This window comes from Mercenaria mercenaria, chromosome 19 (assembly GCF_021730395.1).
Source record: "Mercenaria mercenaria strain notata chromosome 19, MADL_Memer_1, whole genome shotgun sequence".
Classification (NCBI taxonomy): Eukaryota; Metazoa; Mollusca; class Bivalvia; order Venerida; family Veneridae; genus Mercenaria; species Mercenaria mercenaria.
In genome coordinates, this window is record NC_069379.1 from 19439432 (window position 1) to 19459217 (window position 19786).

General features: G+C 32.3%; 1 long non-coding RNA gene across 1 annotated transcript; it reads left to right on the forward strand.

Moving 5' to 3' along the window:
* Positions 1–1723: 1723 nt before the first annotated feature.
* LOC128551071 (uncharacterized) lies at positions 1724–9369 on the forward strand. The gene is made up of 5 exons (XR_008368599.1): positions 1724–1772; positions 2391–2470; positions 2993–3049; positions 5170–5296; positions 9250–9369. It is a non-coding gene; the product is annotated as an uncharacterized LOC128551071 (long non-coding RNA).
* The last annotated feature ends 10417 nt before the right edge of the window (positions 9370–19786 follow it).

The following is a 19786-nucleotide window of genomic DNA, read 5'->3' on the forward strand; positions in this document are numbered from 1 at the left end:
GTACGTAAACATTTACTGCAAGGGCGGTAACTTTACATGAATGCGTTATTCTTTAGGAGTGTCTTCACTTACGCAGGATAATATTACATTGACTAAAATTACATTATTACTATTATATCAGATTTATAAAGCGCGCTTTTCATTACAAACAATGGCACTCTACATGATGACTTGCGAACAAATACAAGCTGACCAAGTTGATTAGTTTCCCTTTGGTAATTGTTAAAATTATTCCAGGTGTATCCCAGTCAACTGTGTCGACAATATTAGATAAACTACACCTGCGGAGCAAAATGGACCTAATATAATAATATACAGTTAAGACAGGTACATATATAATTTAATATAAATAAATGAAAGAAAATGTTGTACTCAATTCACTTTTTCATTCTATTTGCGGATCTTTCATATCTGGAGATAAATGTCATCCTAATTTCAAGTTGTGAAACGGGACATATGTTTGTAGCAAAGATCTGCGCCGTTAATGTACTAAACCAACCAAACAGTGTCGCAAACCAGACATTTAGGTCAATGATACGCATTTAGTTTAAAAACTAGCGAATCAGCACACTTCAAATTTCAGTCAAAGCTTATCTTTAGAAAGGCCAATTGCAAACACTGAAGTCGCAATCCTTGCAATGTCCTGTGGTGGAGGAATGGGTAAGTTACTATCGTTTATGTCACTATAAATTATTGATTGAATATTTCCTGAGACAAAAATATATATAAACAAGCAATCATATTTAGTCCGCTATATTTTAAATAACAGATGGACAGTGTACAGTCTATTAATCATAACAATTATTAGATAAAAAGTTGTTAAACGTGGCACAATGTTATAAGTGGGATATCAGCCATAAGTTTGGATGAAATGCTCGTTTGCAATGTCAATATTAGATGAATGCAAGCAAAGTAAACAGCTGTCAGGAATAAAAAAAAGAACTTTTTTTTCATGTGCCTTGTAAAAAAACAACAACAAAAAACGTGTATCATTTAATAGCGGATTATTCTCCAAGATAACTTACTTTTCAATCACATCTATTACTGGGCTGAGCAAGTATCATCTTTTCAAAAAATAAAATAGTAGTTCAAAATAGCACATAACGTATTTATAGACAATACAATATGGTCATTATAAAAGTAGCTTGATCTGGAATGCTCTATTCGGCTCGAGTGGATTTTTGCCAGATCGGATCTCACGAGGTGCGCAAGTGCCGAGTGTGATCCGACCTTGCAAATCCACGAGAGCCGAATATAAAATCCAGATCTAACTACTGTTATAATGACCCTTTTATTGTATACCTCTACTTTTTATTTGTTGTTTTGTTATTGAACAAAATCTTTAATGTTTATCGATAACATTAAAATGGAACTAAGTGATGTTTTTATGTACGCTATTTATAGAGTTGTGTCAGGTCATGCATATTAATGACAGTAGCCCGACAGCATAGAATACAAAAGGTACAATACGGAATTTAAAAGGTACAATACGGATTTTGTTCTGCCTGTTCATAATTAATTGTGAAATACAAGCCGATTTTATACAGGACTTATATAGGTATATAATTAAAGGCAATACAAAATACATTTTTACTAAAAACAAGTCCACTGCTTCTCTTTTCATGGTTCATTTTTAGATCAAACTTATTTGTCCGGTGTTTAACAGTATCTCTATCGTTATAGAATGTTCTTTAATGTTAACAGAGATATTTATCTATTTTCAGAAGTCACACCTTTGTTGTGTTTTCTTCTAACTTTGGCGGGATCTGCTGGTTTGTATATATTGTAAAATAATGTGTCTTAATGATGGATGGTGCACGTTAACTTAATACTATGTTGATAGTAAAATATAATCTGGGTAGAGAAGACGTAATTTTTCATATAAAGAAGCCAGGACGTGTATACAGTACGCAGTAGCATTCGTTACAAAAAAAAATGTCTTAATATTTTCGGATCTGTTTTGTTTGGCTACCTATCTTTTGTATTTTAATATCAATATTTTAGATACAAATGAAATAATGGTACATGTACCACTATTAAACTCGGTCTGATTCATTTTGTTAAAACAACATAGTTGCATATTTGAGTATGAGGTGTGATAACAATGATTATCACATGATTCTTTTTATACGTAAATCGTCAGTCCATCGTTTGAGCTATATGACCGCTCTATATTCCACACAGGTTTTCTGGGATAATGAGTCGAAACTTTAAAAATAAAAGTATGAAAATTAATTTCTAATGTCAGGTTATGAAACACTTATTATATGGTCCTTTGGACCTCAAGCAATAGTTTTGACTATTGGCCGGCAAGCGAACCATAAATGTATAATATTTTCAATCGTGTACTTTTGCTGTTACTATGAAGCTGTATAATGGCATTATTTCAGAATGCCTTGAATGCTATAGTTGTTCAAATGTTGTTAGTTTGGATAGTTGTAACACAACAAAAGCATGTGGACTGGGTCAGGTAACTACCACAAGATATTTTTTCTGTATATACATTCATATGTAGTGGGTTTGTATAGTTTTGCGGTAATTGGTGTAAAAGGAATCAGATTTACTGCTTTTATGTTTGAGTTTTCCCTTACATATATCTCTCAGCTGCTTTTCTGAAACAATTTTACATCATCACTTTATACATATATAGAGTATAATTTTGCATTTATCACTTTATACAGATATAGAGAATATTTTTGCATTTATCACTTTATACATATATAGAGTATAATTTTGCATTTATCACTTTATACATATATAGAGTATAATTTTGCATTTATCACTTTATACATATATAGAGTATAATTTTGCATTTATCACTTTATACAGATATAGAGAATAATTTTGCATTTATCACTTTATACATATATAGAGTATAATTTTGCATTTATCACTTTATACAGATATAGAGTATAATTTTGCATTTATCACTTTATACATATATAGCGTATATGACGGACATTATGATATTTTTGTTTGAAACATTTTTCAGTCGTGTTACCACAATGTATCGTCAACTGAACACAGTCTTTGATGTGTTGAAAATAAGGTATATGCTAACTTTACGTAAACCATACAATGTCATAGAGGTATGTTTTAAGTGATTATGTTTCCAAATGGATGCATCCAGGTGCAGTATTGCTACAAGTATGGGATAAGGGATAAAATACAAAACAGAATATGTTTAATTTAAAGTCATTTTGATATTTTAAAAGCCCCCATTTAAGCTTTTATCTGTTTGTCATATGTATTTTATTATTATGAGTAATAACGAAATCTGCTGAAACTGTTAAACCCGATTTGTATTGAACTTGGAATTATAAATTACAATATGCTAGACGATGTCAGGGAATTCAGTTTTTGATGTGTTTTTTTTTTTCTTGTTCCTTTTTATTTTTAGAACGTAACTTATTGTTCAACAATTATATTTTCTTGTTTTAATGTAGTTTTAATCCAGATTTATTGAAGGAAGTTTATAACCTTCGTCAAAATTAATACATTTATACAGTTTTGTAGTTTGGATTCTTGACATGTCTTTTCATATGGTATACGTTAATAATCATGAATACAGGCATACGGTGAGATTTGTTTCTCGTTCTGGGAATATTTCTTCCGTCTCACCCAAAAAGCAAGAAATAAAAAGTGTCTTTGCTTATCACAAACCAATAAATGTTGACTTTGGATTTTACTTTTTTCCATTTTACTTTTGTAAGCCTAGGTCTTTTGATAAGTTTGATGATTTTGTTTAGATTATAAGGCTAAGCATTTTTTCGCTATTTGGTTGGTGTATTGTGGTGATAAGGATATATAACATTCTCTATATCTGTAATAAATTTTGTTGGGTTTAACGTCGCATCGACACAATTATAGGTCATATGGCCAATTTCAAGTTTAAATGGTGGAAGATCGCCCCTGGTGCCCCTCCGTACATTATTTCATCACGAGTGGGCACCCGTGAGAACCACAGACCTTCTGTAAGCCGGTTGGATGGCTTCCTCACATGAAGAATTCAACTTCCCGAGTGAAGCTTGAACTCATATAAGTAATGGGCTAGTGATTTTGTAGTCAGCGACCTGAACTACTAGGCCTACAAACTTGTTTGTTTTCTGCGTTTCTTTTCGCTTTTCTCCGTCGGCTGTCCTTAAGCGGTGCCCGATTGTTGCTTTTTATCGTGCTTCTGAGTGTGTGTATATGTATCTGTGCGTGTTTCTCGTGGGCGGTGCCCCACAGTGATGTTACAAGGAGTACATAATCGTGCACACCACAATTTTGTCCGCCGGCCGTTTTTATGTGGTTCCCGTTTTTTGTTTGTTTTGTTTTTCTTGCTTACGTGTGTGTTTCTTATGGGCGGTGCTCCACGGTGATGTTTTTCTCTTGCTTGTCTGTTTGTTTATCTATGTATGTTAGTTGCATGTGCGTGTGTGTTTGTCTTTTGCACGGGCGTGTCTGCGACGTTGTAGGAATACTACGTTTAAGGAACGTGGCTTTCCCCATTCAATATTCATCCTTGCTCTATGTATTTTGCATATATTAAGTATGTACTTGTTGGATTTTCGAAGCAACCTGTCTACAATATTTTTCCGTTACAGCATCTTTTGTTGTGGGCCTTCTTTGCTATGCATGGCTCTTTGGCTGTGTTTTGGGTGGCTCTGTGGTTCGGGGAAATCTACCCTACCTATTATCTTTTGTTTCCTCGCAGATCCCATACATGGGGAAGTAACTGATTATTAATTGAATTATTTACCTTAATGCACACTATATATATAAAATCATTGTATCCTCGAGATACAATGGAATATAATTATAGCTCCTCTGGTCCAAATCAGTTAAAAAGACTAGAATGTCATGGCTACTTTGTAAGGCAGGATTAACAGAGTTGAGTATTGTATCCAATGTTGAACACTTTCAAATGTGTAGCATAGTTCGGGCGTTTGCACAAAGCAACACTGCAAGTGTTGGATTTGTTTTGAAATATGCACTCTCGTCTGTACTACGAGGTGCTTTACCAGGCTGGTAAAACGTGTTGGTGATTAGTCCATATACAAGTGTATATAATGTATGTTTAGAGTGAAATGCATGTTTATAACATTGTAAGTTGAAACAATTTAGGTATTTAGTCTTTGTTGAACAAATAATGACGATGTAATGTAACTTTTATGATTTAAACAGCGTTGTGATTCCCATGCCTCAGTTTCTAGCACTATAGTTGGACGAGATATTGTTGCTAGACAGACAAAATGCTTCGAATGTTGTTCTACTGATCACTGCAACACGGCTTTGTGCCACCATCTGGAACGTGAGTGCATGATTACCCTGCAGTCAGACGTTTCTAATTTGTAACTTTGATTTATGTATATTACTATCTCATCGTAAGTTATGGGTGTTAAAACTGCAGCTTTTCAAGTTTATTTAAATCCTCAATACAAATTCAAGTGCTTAAAATGGGCATAGTGCATTGCAGCACTTTCAATGTCTATATTTAGTAACATATGTGACGCACCGTGACATTTTGGGTCCAAATTCGGCGTTACGTCATTTGAGAAACATCGATTAAAGTTACGTCACAAAAAAATGATGGACGTTACCACGTGTTCGCGGCAATTAAGGGATTATTGTTTTCAATAATACTCTACCTTGCCACAAGAAATAAATGAATTGACATAAACATTTCCGTGTTTTGCAATTCCGTTTCTTTAAAAATTTTAAATGATTGATAATTTATCGCCCTTTGAATCGACACGCCATTTGTAAACATAGAAGGTCGCGGAGAAAATGAAACTACCAAAACAGTTATTTGATGATATATTTCGATTGTATAAAGAATGACAGTTAACAAATCTCAAGGTAAGTAAGTATTTAAGCGATATGTAGGTTTTAAAAATATTATTTGAGTTCATATCGACTGTTTTGTCTGATATCTTTCCGAAAAATAGCCCGGATTTGACACTAATGACAGTTCGGAGGTAGCGCAATTCACATTTTATTTAAAAATGTCACTGTATTGTAGACTATATATTATTTACTAAATCTGCCATGAATTAAACTTTTTTTAATCGGTTTTTACTCTTATTCAGTAGAATCAGTATGCAAGACAATTAGACTCTATGCAAGAAGACTTTGTGACTCTGGTGCCAGACAAAAACACAAAAGTCAGTCATACTGTTTAGTTACATAATTAAAACCCTGATCATTTTATATAGCCATGCCATGAAAGTGACTGATCATGAACAGTTGAAACACATCTATTGTCAGCTTCAATTACATTAACTTTAGATACATTTTGTTTTGAAAGTCTTGCCAGGGATTCAAACCTATTCCTCTTCTTATAGAAGTCTTTGTGCTCTATGTACTGAGCTAACTGCCCAGGGAATATTTATCTTACATTTCAGCATTTTTTTTTCATTTTACAGATCAACCACTGAGGATTGTTTGGCTTGCTGCAATGACCGTAAACAGTTAAAGGATTTTCCAGGACGGTCTATACACCACAAGCTGGATTTTAGGGGTTTGTAAATCTCTTCATACATTTTTACAGTTACTATACTGCTATTCTAAGAAAGATAAAGACATTAAAGTAACATAAACATAAATGATCTATTTTATTCATAACATTTTAAGAGAAAAGATTTTAATTATAGACCCATTCAACAAATATGTGTTAGTATATTAAGAAATGAATAAGTAATGATATATAATAATTAAATATATCATGTATGTGTGTTTACATTAAGAATTTGATTGCATGAATTGTATGTCTAGTCCATCAGAATCTTAGCTAGCTTATGTATTCTTGAAAAACTACTTTTTCTGCTTGAATACTGTAAGATTCTTGGATGAGTTTATACTTATCAATTCCTGTTAAGCTTATCAATTCCTCTTAAGCTGAAAAAGATGCTTTACAGTCTTATTTTCTGTAACCTTATACATGTACTAATCTTAAAATGAAGTTCTAATGTTGTTGAATTTTTGTTTTGCAGTGATGAAAGAACTATGAATATGTGAATGGGAATGAAACAGAAGGAATTAATATGTTCTACTGATCATCCAGCTGAAATCATGCCTATGGAATAGAGTGCATGGCACAAATACTGATATGAGCAAATAACTCCATATTGCACAAATAAGGTCATGTTTCCTGCCCTCATGACCTGAAAAAGTTAAACATTCTAATTCAAATTACAAAATGTGTTTCAAGAAAAAGTAAAACTTAGTCAACTGTGAGAAATATTGGGTAAAAGTATTTTATAAGTGTTTTGTTGCCATGACAGCTGTGAAGTGGTTTGAAAAGCACTATCTTAATTGTTCTAACAATACAGAGTTTAACTTATGAATTTTCCAAAACTGCATGCATGAAATACTAAGACATGTCTGTTGAATGAATCCTAGTTGTTTCAAAACTACAACATGTGTGACATTTAAAGCACAACCTTTGGATTAAACATTTTTACAATCAAAACTGCCTTGCCAGTGTGAGTGTAGGAAGGATTTTCCCAGAAATGGCCATAACAGAAAACTTCCAATATAGCAGAAAATATTTGTTACTGGCTAAATATAATATATTTTATTTCAAGAATTAATCATGTAAATCCATGGTTATAATTGTGTTAAAAGATATTTTTACATGAACTTTGCAGAAATAGCTAATTTTTGTTGCAAAACATTGTGAGTTGCTATGGTAACACGCATTTAACTTAAATTTAGATTTGTTTGATTATGTAGACAAAATGTTTCTTGTTTATATTCTGCTAATCAGACTATGTTCTGCAAGAAAATACCTTTTATGTGTAATCATTGCATCAACAAAACATGTCATAACACAAATCTGCCATAAAATGGCAGAGTTGTAATGCAGGTAGGCATATCAGGAAAATATGTATTTCTTAATGTCAAATTATATTACATGAAATATGTTTTTTTTTTATAAATGATCATAATTGACCATTTGTGGTGTATAACAAATGTATACTGAACAGATCTTTAATGAATGTTCTGATTCTTTCTGGAAAATTTACAAAAATACTACTATTTTAAGAAAATAGTGCATTGTTGCCATGGTAACATTAATTTGACTTTTAAATTATTTTGGATGTCATCATATGTAAACAACATATTTCTTGTTTATATGTTATATTTGTTAAGCTGTATTATGTTAGTGAATATATTTTCATATGTAATAATTGCAACAGCAAAGCACTATGTTATCACACAAGTCTGCCTTAAAATGGCAAGAGTTGTAACTGAGAGAAGTGTATCCGAAAAGTATGTATTTCTCAAACATTATTACATTAATTTGTATGTAATGATGCCTCTTACTTTTAAATAAGAAAACAGACAGCTTTTGATGTAAATATATGGACAAACACTTCAAATATTCAAATTATTACAAAGAAATTGACAAAAATGTTAGTATTTTTGTAAGAAAATACCACATTGTTGCCATGGTAATGTTAGTATTTTTGTAAGAAAATACCACATTGTTGCCATGGTAATGATTCTCTGATCAGTATATCTAAGTCTTCTAAAATTTTAGCGAACTCACAGTTGATAATAACTGTCTAATAATTATATCTTCTTGCCTGATTTTCTTTTTTACTGTTTAATATATAAGGTGTCTATAACAATAACAATAATGTCCTAGTTTTTGGGATGTTGTCTAATTTGATATCAAATAAAGTCTGTATTTTGTTCAAAAGAATGTCATAAAACAGTTGTCTGTAAACTGTTTGCACACTAGAAAAAGTTAATTTTGTATTTATTTCACATTCTATGTAATTTATTGCTAGATTCATCAAGGGACTGTTAAAAAAGAGGTTAAACAACAGTGTTGCTATAGAAACGATTTTTAGAATATAAATATTTTTATACTACATGCAAGAAAGAGACAAAAAGAAATACATTACATTAATTGCATGTTGCTTTTGTTATTTTGTCATGTATTTTATCTTGATATTATTTAAATATGGAGTCATTATTAAGATATACTGCCTCAATTTTGATACAGTTAAACAAAGACATGGTGTCCGAAAAGTGGTAATATCTCCATGACAACGGCTGATTTTTGTTGTCAAATTGAAGATTTTTACTCAGAACGGGTCAATCTGTCAGATTAGCCCAAAACCCCATTTTTGACCAAAATTGCATTTGGACCCAAAATCTCATGCTCTGTCACATATACTACGTAATACAGTAGATTACTGAAAATGCATGTTAACCTACGCATGATTTCTTAATGATCTGCTTCCCTTTTAGCCACGGTATGTATCGATGATGAATCTATGGACTGTGCAAAGCTTAATTCTTTGTTCAGCGTTTGTAGTGACGTAAACCATGCAAGAAACGTATGCCCTAGATTCTGTGGACTTTGTATTGGTATGCAGCATTTTAAAATTATTTAAGAAAGCTAAATAAATCAATTTCGTAACATAAGTAAAAGACGGTTAAACATAAATATTAAAATCCTTTAACTATGATCAAATATAACCCACTACTGGATGCACATACCATTAAACATGGTTTAAAACCCTGTAAAATATCCATTAAAATAGGCAAAACCATTATTTAACCCCATTAATTCTTGCGTCACTTTATTTAACAGGTTTCACAATATTAATGGGTTACATGTTAAAATACCATTATTTTTTTTTTTTACTTTTTTGGATTTAACTTCGCACCGACACATGATAGGTCATATGGCGACTTTCCAGCTTTAGTGGTGGAGGAAGACCCCAGGTGCCCCTCCGTGCATTATTTCATCACGAGCGGGCACCTGGATAGAATCACCGACCTTCCGTAAGCCAGCTGGATGGCTTCTTTACATGAAGAATTCAACGCCCCGAGTGAGGTTCGAACCCACATCGATGAGGGGCAAGTGATTTGAAGTCAGCGACCTTAACCACTCGGCCACGGAGGCCCCATAAAACACCCATTTTTGACCATGAATAATGCCATTAAAAATTTAGTTTGATAGCTAAAAAAGTTAATGGTTTTGAAAAATAGTGAAATTCTGTATATTTTGAATTTAACAGGATTATTCATGGCCCTTAAATTTGATTTAATGCCCATTAAATGTTCAGGTTCTGTACGATTTTACTTAAGAGTAAACTTAATGACCCTTAACAGCAACGTGATGCCTATTAAATCCTACATTCTGTAAAATGTGATTCATGTATTTTCTTTTTTTTTTTGTTTTTGGCTTGCACTCCCATTGAATGCTTATAATTCCAGTCCAATATTGTTCTAGAACAGACTTTAATCACAATAAATACATACTACGCACACATCGTCTATAATATATCATGATGTTATATTTAGTTGCATTAAAGTTCTTTCCCCTTGATGCAGTTGCGCCATTTTTTTCAAATGTTTGCCAAATTGTGTTCCTACAAAAAATCGGATTTATTTCATTGAAAGTCGGATGAAAACATATTACTTTATTTGATAACATCAATCTACATTATTTTGGTAAGGGTAAATACGTTTTGATGCATGCCACTTTTTCTGTATTTTGTTTTTACTGTCCAAATAATCAGCATCTGTATAAGAAAATGGGTGGGGGTAAGGAATTTACATTATAAAATGTGTTCAGACCAGTTTAGATTTTCAAATTTTCCAGTTCTTGAGTAGAAACTAAGGTTTATAGAGAAGTAAACAGTACACATGACTGTGAAGATTTACAGTCTGATTTAAATTCATTTGGGGCATGGGCAGATCAATCGCTTCTTCATTTCAATGAATCAAAGAGTGTGGTACGCTTGATTGGGAAGGGGGGAAGATACTTGTGATGCAATCCCTCAAACATTTGCTCTTAGCTGTTTAAGTGCATGCCCCTGAGCACAAAGTACTGAAGTATAGCTAAATTGTGATTGCCCATAGTGTGCTGAACTGCCATCAACAGTTGCTTTTTGAATACACCTGATGCCTAATGTCTGTACCAATACAAACTTGGTCAGAATGTTTGTCAATATTATAATGTTGAATAGTTAAAACTACTCACATGGTCATTTGATCTATTAAACCGGTACCTGTAAACCCTTCTCAGTATAACACAATACAATACAATATCCATTTATTTTCTCATTTCATATGAACATATGACAGAATAAGGATACAATATCACAAATGTTTGTACGAGGTGTTACATGTGTTTACATTACAAAATAATGAGAGAAAAAAGAAGAAACAAATATTTTTCTAGCATTTTACAAAACAGTACATATGTATAGATACTATTACATGTGTAGTAATACGAAGTTTAAATCAATACGGCAAATAGTTTTACGGAGCCTGTTAACTTATTTTAATGGTTTATTTTAAGCAGCTTTTCATGGCCATCAAAGTCATTTTAACAAGATATATTTTACCAGGGCTTTAATATACTGATTTCATGGCTTTTTAATGTATGGCATTAAAACTATGGTCATGAAAATCCCATTAAATAGGAAGAAGTAATGGGTGAATTTTAATGGTGACCTGTTAAAACTCTGTTAAAAACGTTTGAAAAAATTAAGGCCAATTTCATGACCCTTTTAATGGCATGTGCATCCAGTAGTGACCCATGCTTGGATTTTTGCTGTTGTAAAACGGGTTACGAATAGGGAAGATAAATATTATAATTCCACACAGGCATAGTTGAACAGTATCAGCTATTGATTCTTTAAGATATAATTCATTGTGTAGTACTGAAAAAGCAACACATTCAACAGATTTCTTGTCTAAAATTATCACAGAGAACGCTACACTTTGGGGAGAAAAAGCAAAACCTATTCTCTGCTTTACGCCCAGTGATTCTTTTTAATTTCTTACAAGAAAAAATGATAGAAGTCCAAAACGATAGGCCACTATTAAAAACATAACTACCTATACAGTTCACAATGTGGAGACAGGAGCATTTGTAAGCGGCTGAAATAAAAACAATAATAATAATAATACAGCAGTAACAAACAAACACTAAAAACATCGAGACGGAGCAGTTAGAACGGTCAGTGGAAAACACAGACGGGAACATAGAACTATTTAGTCCCTACCATGTTCATATATTACAAGACGATGTAAATTTATGACAGCCGCCATGTGCTTCCCCATACACACATAACTGTAAACCACAAATATACTCATGTAAGAATATATAAAATAAAACCCATGGAACTGTGAACGTATATACTAGAGGCTGAGCATTAACAAAAACACCATTAATGGCGAAGATGAACAGAGGACAATATCAAACCAGTACGTCCTTAGAGAAATATCTAAGAGGAAGTTCCAGTCCACCACCTCTCATGGTCAAAGGGGAAAGCATTATGACCAACCTAAAATGGCTGAACAATAAACATGCAGTGTACCTGAGAACAGTCATTGCCTTTTGCAATAAAACGTTTGATAACTTCAACCAATAATGGTCGGAAACGTTTGTGCCTAAAACGTTAATGAAGTAAATAACATATCCATAAAGTTAGGTTATAGTCCAGTAGAATAACAGAGAAAAGAGACCGAACCTTGCAGTAGGGTATATACAAGGTTTTATTGCAGTTTCCTGTCATTTAGGATATATTGATCAAGAAACTGCCGGATGACATCTTGTCATCATTGGGGAACATTTTTTATCAGCAAATCTTGAACCCCATGTAAAAGTGCTAATTTTCATTAGAGAAATAACAAAACGAATACCTTCTTTATCTGTTCCTGTGTAGATATGTTCTAAACAATCATTTAACATGACTATGAAATTTCGAACATTCAGCTGACTATAAAAGTATAAAAAATGTATGGTTATATTTCTTTAGAACTCTTTATTTGATGATAAATTACCTTTCACAATAAGGTACCTGAAGAATTTATATCAAGATAGTTTCAAAATTTTTTCCTCGCAATACTTTAATTCTAAAGATGTTCGATCTGTCACAAAATGTTTCAGTCATAATCTGATCAAAATATATAAATGTTTCTAAGTTTAAAACTCTTTTTACTACATTTAGTTGTGTTCCATTTATGTGAAAACCTTGAAAATACGTTACAAACACAATCTTTTAAAATTTAAATTACATTTCAAGATAACATATCATGATGTAAAATGATAAAAATTTGAACACAATGTGACATTTTCTAAATTTCCTGCAAGTATGCGTTTTACTGTTTAAATAAGATTGAAAATGTCACCTTTCTTAATAATTAGCCATGTGACATACATAACACGATTTGTTACCTTTTCTCTTCCTTTTAAAATAATTTTGGCAAGAGGCAAGTTACAGAATTTAAAAAAAAAAAATTAAAACGTGATGACAGTTATACATGTTAAAAAAAGTTTAGTTAAACTATTGAAATGATATTAAGACCTTTGTCTTGAAAATGACCTCAAAACCTTACCAATTGTGTATTTGTTACATGATATATAATAATTATAGTTGAGTGTATGCGCTTTTGATAGGTAGGATTTCTCTTATATATATTTATAAGAGACTTTTCTTTTTCAGTAAAGCATTTCTTTAAGTCAGTATCATCGAGTGTCATGTCCTTTAAAAATGTTACATACGTAACGGTAACGTAATATTTTTTTACCAGAAATGTACTATGACATACCCTTCATATCTATGTATGGTTTCTTATAACTTGCACACTATTAAGTCTGAAAACATGAATTTATTGTGCATTAAAACAACTAAATTTATTAGTGTGAAATAAGAATGAATAATATTACATGACAGAAAACTGGTAACGTACTTCCAGGATATCATTTCTATAACAGTTTAAATGTACGATGCTGAGTTAAAATTAATATTCATTGCTACGGTGTCATCTTCTGTTTACTTGCGAATAACAGTTGCTCCTTTAGGGGAATGTATGGAATTGAATAGTCAATCTTTGATTAAATTGATTAAAATGATGAGATATGAGTATAGGTTAAAGGTAACTTAAATTATCATCATCAGCAATGTGCATTCAATTCACTTCCAGTACGTCTGTACATCAAATGATCATATGCAAACGTGAATTAATAATTGTTTTACTTCAAGATGATAACCTCAAACATGAACTTGAAATAAGATAGCTTACCCAGGTAACTTGAGATATACACCTTCGTCCTTAAAATGCAGGGACTCCATTTTAGTCTGAATTCATCAATTATGGTCCATAACATGATACAGAGCTGTTTGTTCTTTCCACTTACAAATTTAATGTTTGACAGTAAAATGTTTACCAACTCTAGACCCATGCAATACTGTATGATGTGAAAATGTCTTAAAAATTACACCAATTAAATATCTTAAATATTTTCGCATTTCAATATACTAGTATATGCAGTCTAGTAAACTTGAGGTTTTACTCCTTCCACGTTCTAATTTCTCGTTCTTCTAAATTTACCTAATAGAATTTAAACAAAGAAATATAATTTTGGGAGTTTTAAAGATATTTGCAAAATATCAAATATTGCATAAGAAGACTTGTTATGTGTATCTTACCGAAAATAACTATGTAACTTTCAATTAAGGTCACAGCATTATTTATTTCTGCGGTAATTTCTTTCCATCGAATTAGCATGTTTCAAAATTAACTGAGAGTAGAAGGGACTTGATCGGCGTAAAATTGAAAATAACAATGTCTTACGTTTACAATATGCTTTTAATTTTGTTGTCATTGTCCACATATCTTTGATAATACCATGTTTATCTTATATGCACAAACTAATTAATGTATATGATAGTCCACTCCGGCTGCTGTTACTCATGGATGCCACAAACGAAAAATGAAGTGAATATAGGAAAAGTCAACCTGCTTTTCATAATTCAGTGTTACTGCTTTTTTTAGAAATGTTTTTTTTAAACTTATATCTATGACAAACCTCTTTCAAATATCAATCACATGTGGTACTTGGAAAAAATCGTAACTGATGACATTATGAAAGCGCAAGCATTATGGCAGTTAATAAACGTTTTCTTTTTAGGTTCAGTGAGTATCCCGTATTATAAATGTATACTGGAATAGTGAAATAGGGCATACATAGCTTAATTAATGGGTACAGAAGCCAGTCGGTTTGCAGAAAGACTAGAGCTGAATTGTACATGTCTGAGGAGGGCTTTCTAGGTTTAGATTGTTCTTTGAGTGCTTAAATCTTGAATTAGGTATTTTAGATTCCCGTTATGGTTGATACATTGACTAGGTTCAATTTGATTTTGTTTATATAAAATTGAAAAAAAATTAAACAATATTCTAGTTAGGGACTGACACTGAATGTATTTCAATTTTCTCATTATTTTTCTTTACATTTCTCCTAATGATATGGAGATAATTGCTTGCCCTATATATGTAGATTTATGATATCGATCTTTTACAGTTTCAACATCAATAATCAGCGTTTGTGAATTTTCAATCATCTGCGTAATGCAAGTAATTTAAACTTGGTAACGTAGATAAATATATAAATATATATGTGTTACGGATGTAACAACAGATCAAAAACATGTGTATAAATGTTTAAACAATTTTAGTTTTTTGATATATTACTTACATATTCAAATTGCGCTTCTCTATTCCAAATTCGTTTTTACATTTTTAATTTTAGAAAAGTTGTTGTTGTTGTTGTTGATGATGATGATAATGCTGCAAACAGCTGCTGCTGTACCTATCTGTTTGTAACGTATTAATTGTGTTTCTTTTCTCTGAGTAGTTTGTTATTTCTACGAAAATGATATTGCAAATAACAACAACATCTTTATCAGTTACTAAGCAATCAACTGAATGAAATATACGCTATCAGATGATTCTTATGGCAGCCATCTTGGATTCTAAAAATAGAAAAATGCCCAAGGATCTCGCAAAAGTCATGAGATACTATGTATGCTCCATCTAATGAACAACATAAAGCAATAGAACCTTAGATAAACCCCGCTACAAAGTTTTTCATTATTTTTTTTTCAAGAAGAACAAAATTGAAATTCGACGATGGCGGCCATTTTTAATTTTCTTAAATAAAAAATTTTCCCCAAAGATAACAAGATGTCATCCGGTGGATTCTCATTTACTGAAGTCTAAAGAGCAGGAAACTGCCAAAATACCTTGTATATACCCTATTGCAAGGTTCAGTCCAAGTTCTACTGGACTATTATAAAATCTATTCAAAAAGAATATTGAGACGAAATTTGGTTGAATACTGAGTGAATAAATTCAAAGCAATCAAATTATCAATAAGATTATCAAAGCAATATAATGTAGATAGAATTAATATATTTCAAAATATACCACATCAGCCAATTATGTGATATATAGTTAGAAGTATTAAATTAAGAGGAGGCTAGGATTTATTTCATGCAGCCTGTGTACACATTGTTTTGTACAAACTAATTTGATCCAGTGTACGCATTTCAGAAACGAAACAACCTCTGTTACTGATCACTTCTCTAAAACAATCATAGCTAAGTGCAAAAGTACTAAAATGAGTCTAATTTCAGTTGACGGAAACTGGACAGCATGGTCGTCTTGGAGTAAATGTGACGTTACCTGTGAAAATGGGCAACAGTCTCGGACAAGAACGTGCACAAACCCGGCACCAAAGAATGGCGGTCTGGACTGTGCTGGCGGCAGTACCGATGTAAAAGTTTGCCAAAAGCAACTTTGTCCTGGTACTGATTAGTTTTCATTATATACTTCTGTTTACAGTATATACCCTCTTACAAAGTAGTACAGAAAGTGAAAATGAACGGATTTATGATGTATTATTACATGCGATTACTGAATATTATACAGATAGTATATTTCTGTCATAGTATCGAAGAAGATTCCTATATTACAGGAAATAACATTGACAACATATATATTTCATTTTATAAATAGTTCATGGCGGATGGAGTGGCTGGTCACAATGGGGTGTGTGCTCGGTAACATGTGACATGGGCTTACAACGTCGCTCTCGAAACTGTTCTAATCCTGTTCCAAGTCTCGCAGGCAACTATTGTTTTGGTGACAGTCTGGATAACAAATTCTGCATGCCTGCACCATGTGCAAGTGCGTTCTAAACGTTTAAAATTTTTCCTTACTTCAGTTTTTGCGCAAATACAGAATACCCTGAACTTGTAAACGCTAGCCTCCAGTAATTTTATTATAATATTTTATCATTAGCGAGTATAGAATAGAAAAAGTGGACACTCAACAGGTCTGGACATTCAACAGGTCGCCCAACACGAAAAAAAGAAGAAAATGTTGCAGGCTCGGTTTGGTTGAGTCTTTTCATGGAAAGTTGTTGAAATGATTTCTATCATCCACGCCCGAGTTGAGCAGAATATTTGCACATGTTACAAGTACCAAAAATCAATTTAAACCTTCTTTGATAAAATTAATATTGTCTGCATGTATGCCTGCATTTATGTATGTATGTAATACAAATATCTTTTTTTCAAACTGACATGCAATTAAAGATATGAATTAAGAAATTATTTTGAATTTTAAGATGGTGGATGGAGTGACTGGAGCTCTTGGAGTACATGCAGTGCGACATGTGGAGGAGGAATTCGTTCTCAGTCGAGGTCTTGCTCTAACCCTCATCCATCGCCGTATGGGAAATATTGCTTAGGTTCTAATGACAGAGTTGAATCATGTGCCAATAGGACTTGTGGTATATTTGTAACTGACACAATTAAAAGTATAAAATGTCAAATGACGTATTAACTAGCCTCTTTGAAATGCTTTACAAAATTATTTTTGATCATAGGCTCTTTTTAAACACCTTACTTCTCCATGGTCTACATATAGCCAAGATAAAAATGATGCCACGATGGTATTTTTTTATTTGAAACCATTCGGTATTCGTGATGTATAAGTAGAATAATTTATACTATTATACAAATTATATTTGTTAATGTTTATATATGTAAATCACGCAGTCTTGTAACTGACGACTGATTTTGGTACAGTAGGTAATGAATCTTTAAACTTGTTATCATTACTAATAACAACCATTATCAATAAATATTACATTGAACATGAAGATTATGTACATGATGAAATATCTCTGCAGGACTTTCTTCTTACTTATTATTTTGTTTTTGGATATACAGAAACAAAACACTGCTTGTCCAGTCCATGTGTACATGGTCAGTGCTATGAAGTTCTTCACGATTATCTATGTTCTTGCAGTCATGGTTACGAAGGTCGTTATTGCAATATTTGTATGTATAAAATATTCAATTATATTACTTAAATAATTTGGTTAAAGAAAGAAGACAACTCAAGTTTGCAACGCGTTTCGTATTAAATTACTTCTTCGGGCAAAAATACAATGTATACAAACATATGTATAACGTCATGACGTCAATTAACATGACATCCTAACGTCAAAATATGGCGTTACATTTGGTGCGCTATTTGAATTATATATATAGTCCGGAAAATCAGCAACAGAACCTACAGTTGAAAGAACATGTAAGAACAATATTAAAGTAAATAAGAACGATATATATAAATGTATTATTACTATAGAAAAAACATAATATAATTTCACAGTGAAAAAGAAAATAAAAAAAAATCAATAGTTAATATAATAAAATAATTCAATAATTAAGTTACATCGTGATATAGTGTTGATTTTATAGGAGCTCTCCCTAAATACATGTATGCATTTTTTTAATTTCATGAGGAGATACATTCATCAGCATTGGAAAAGTATAATTGCACAATTTTCAGATTAGTTTTTCATAGTACAATTTTTATAATTGTAATGTGTCCTGTCCAGCTGTTATTTACGAATTCTAAACCTTAAAAATTGTAATTGTATTTGCTTCAACATGCAGCAACCAGCCATTGTCAGCCCGATCCTTGCGTTCACGGCACATGCGTAGACATCTTAAATGGTTACTCCTGTATTTGTCATCATGGATACGAGGGGCGTCATTGTAACTTTTGTAAGTATTTCTCGTAATTATCTCAATCAGTTTTAACACTGTTGTGAAGCGCTTGTGAATCACCCTAGTGTATAAGTACAATGTACTTTTATTCAAATAAAAATATGTTGTTGTGTGAAGAAAAAAGACGGTGTGTGGAAAAGAAACTGTCCTAATATTTTAAGGTCTCAGTACGCATACATTAAAATGTCTTCCTTCGTAAATTTTAAACCTACAAGATAACGCTTTCATATATGGTATAGGATAGGCAGATTGAAGGGAAAGTGTTTTTTGTGGCTTCCCGTAACCTCAGATCCCCTGTCTCAATTCAAGTTTGTTTGGTTCTGCCCATTGTTTTCTCGTTAAGGGCAAACCCGTTATTTTAACTGGGGACGATATGCCTCTTTTCATGGAATTACATTACTAATGAGTGTACCGCCGTATGAACATATCCGCGGGTGTCTCTAAGAGATTTTTTTTTTGGTACTTGCCACATTATGTGTAAATGTTGAGTTCTGCTCAACCCGGGGCTAGAAGGCGTAGACGGTAGCATACATTTCCACTACCGTCCATGAACAAGCTAAATCATACTGAGCCTGGAATATTTTCATTTTTGTAGCGTTGAGCGACTAGTGGAATTTCCTCTTTTCTACTTAATTATCATGGCTGTTTCTATACAGATTCTTTGCTGTATCAAAACTATAAATCAGCTGGCAAAATAACAAAATTAAGTATTACTCTGATAATGAATTGATTTTATCTGCTGTTGTTGATCGGAGAGTTGGTAGAGTTGTTTTTGTACGTACTTTTTAAGACTTTCACTAAAAACAGGACAAAAATCCAACGGAAAAGCCACATTCAAAGAAGGCAACTGTCCATACAGCACTCAACATTGAAATGTATGTACATGTATGGGTAACTGT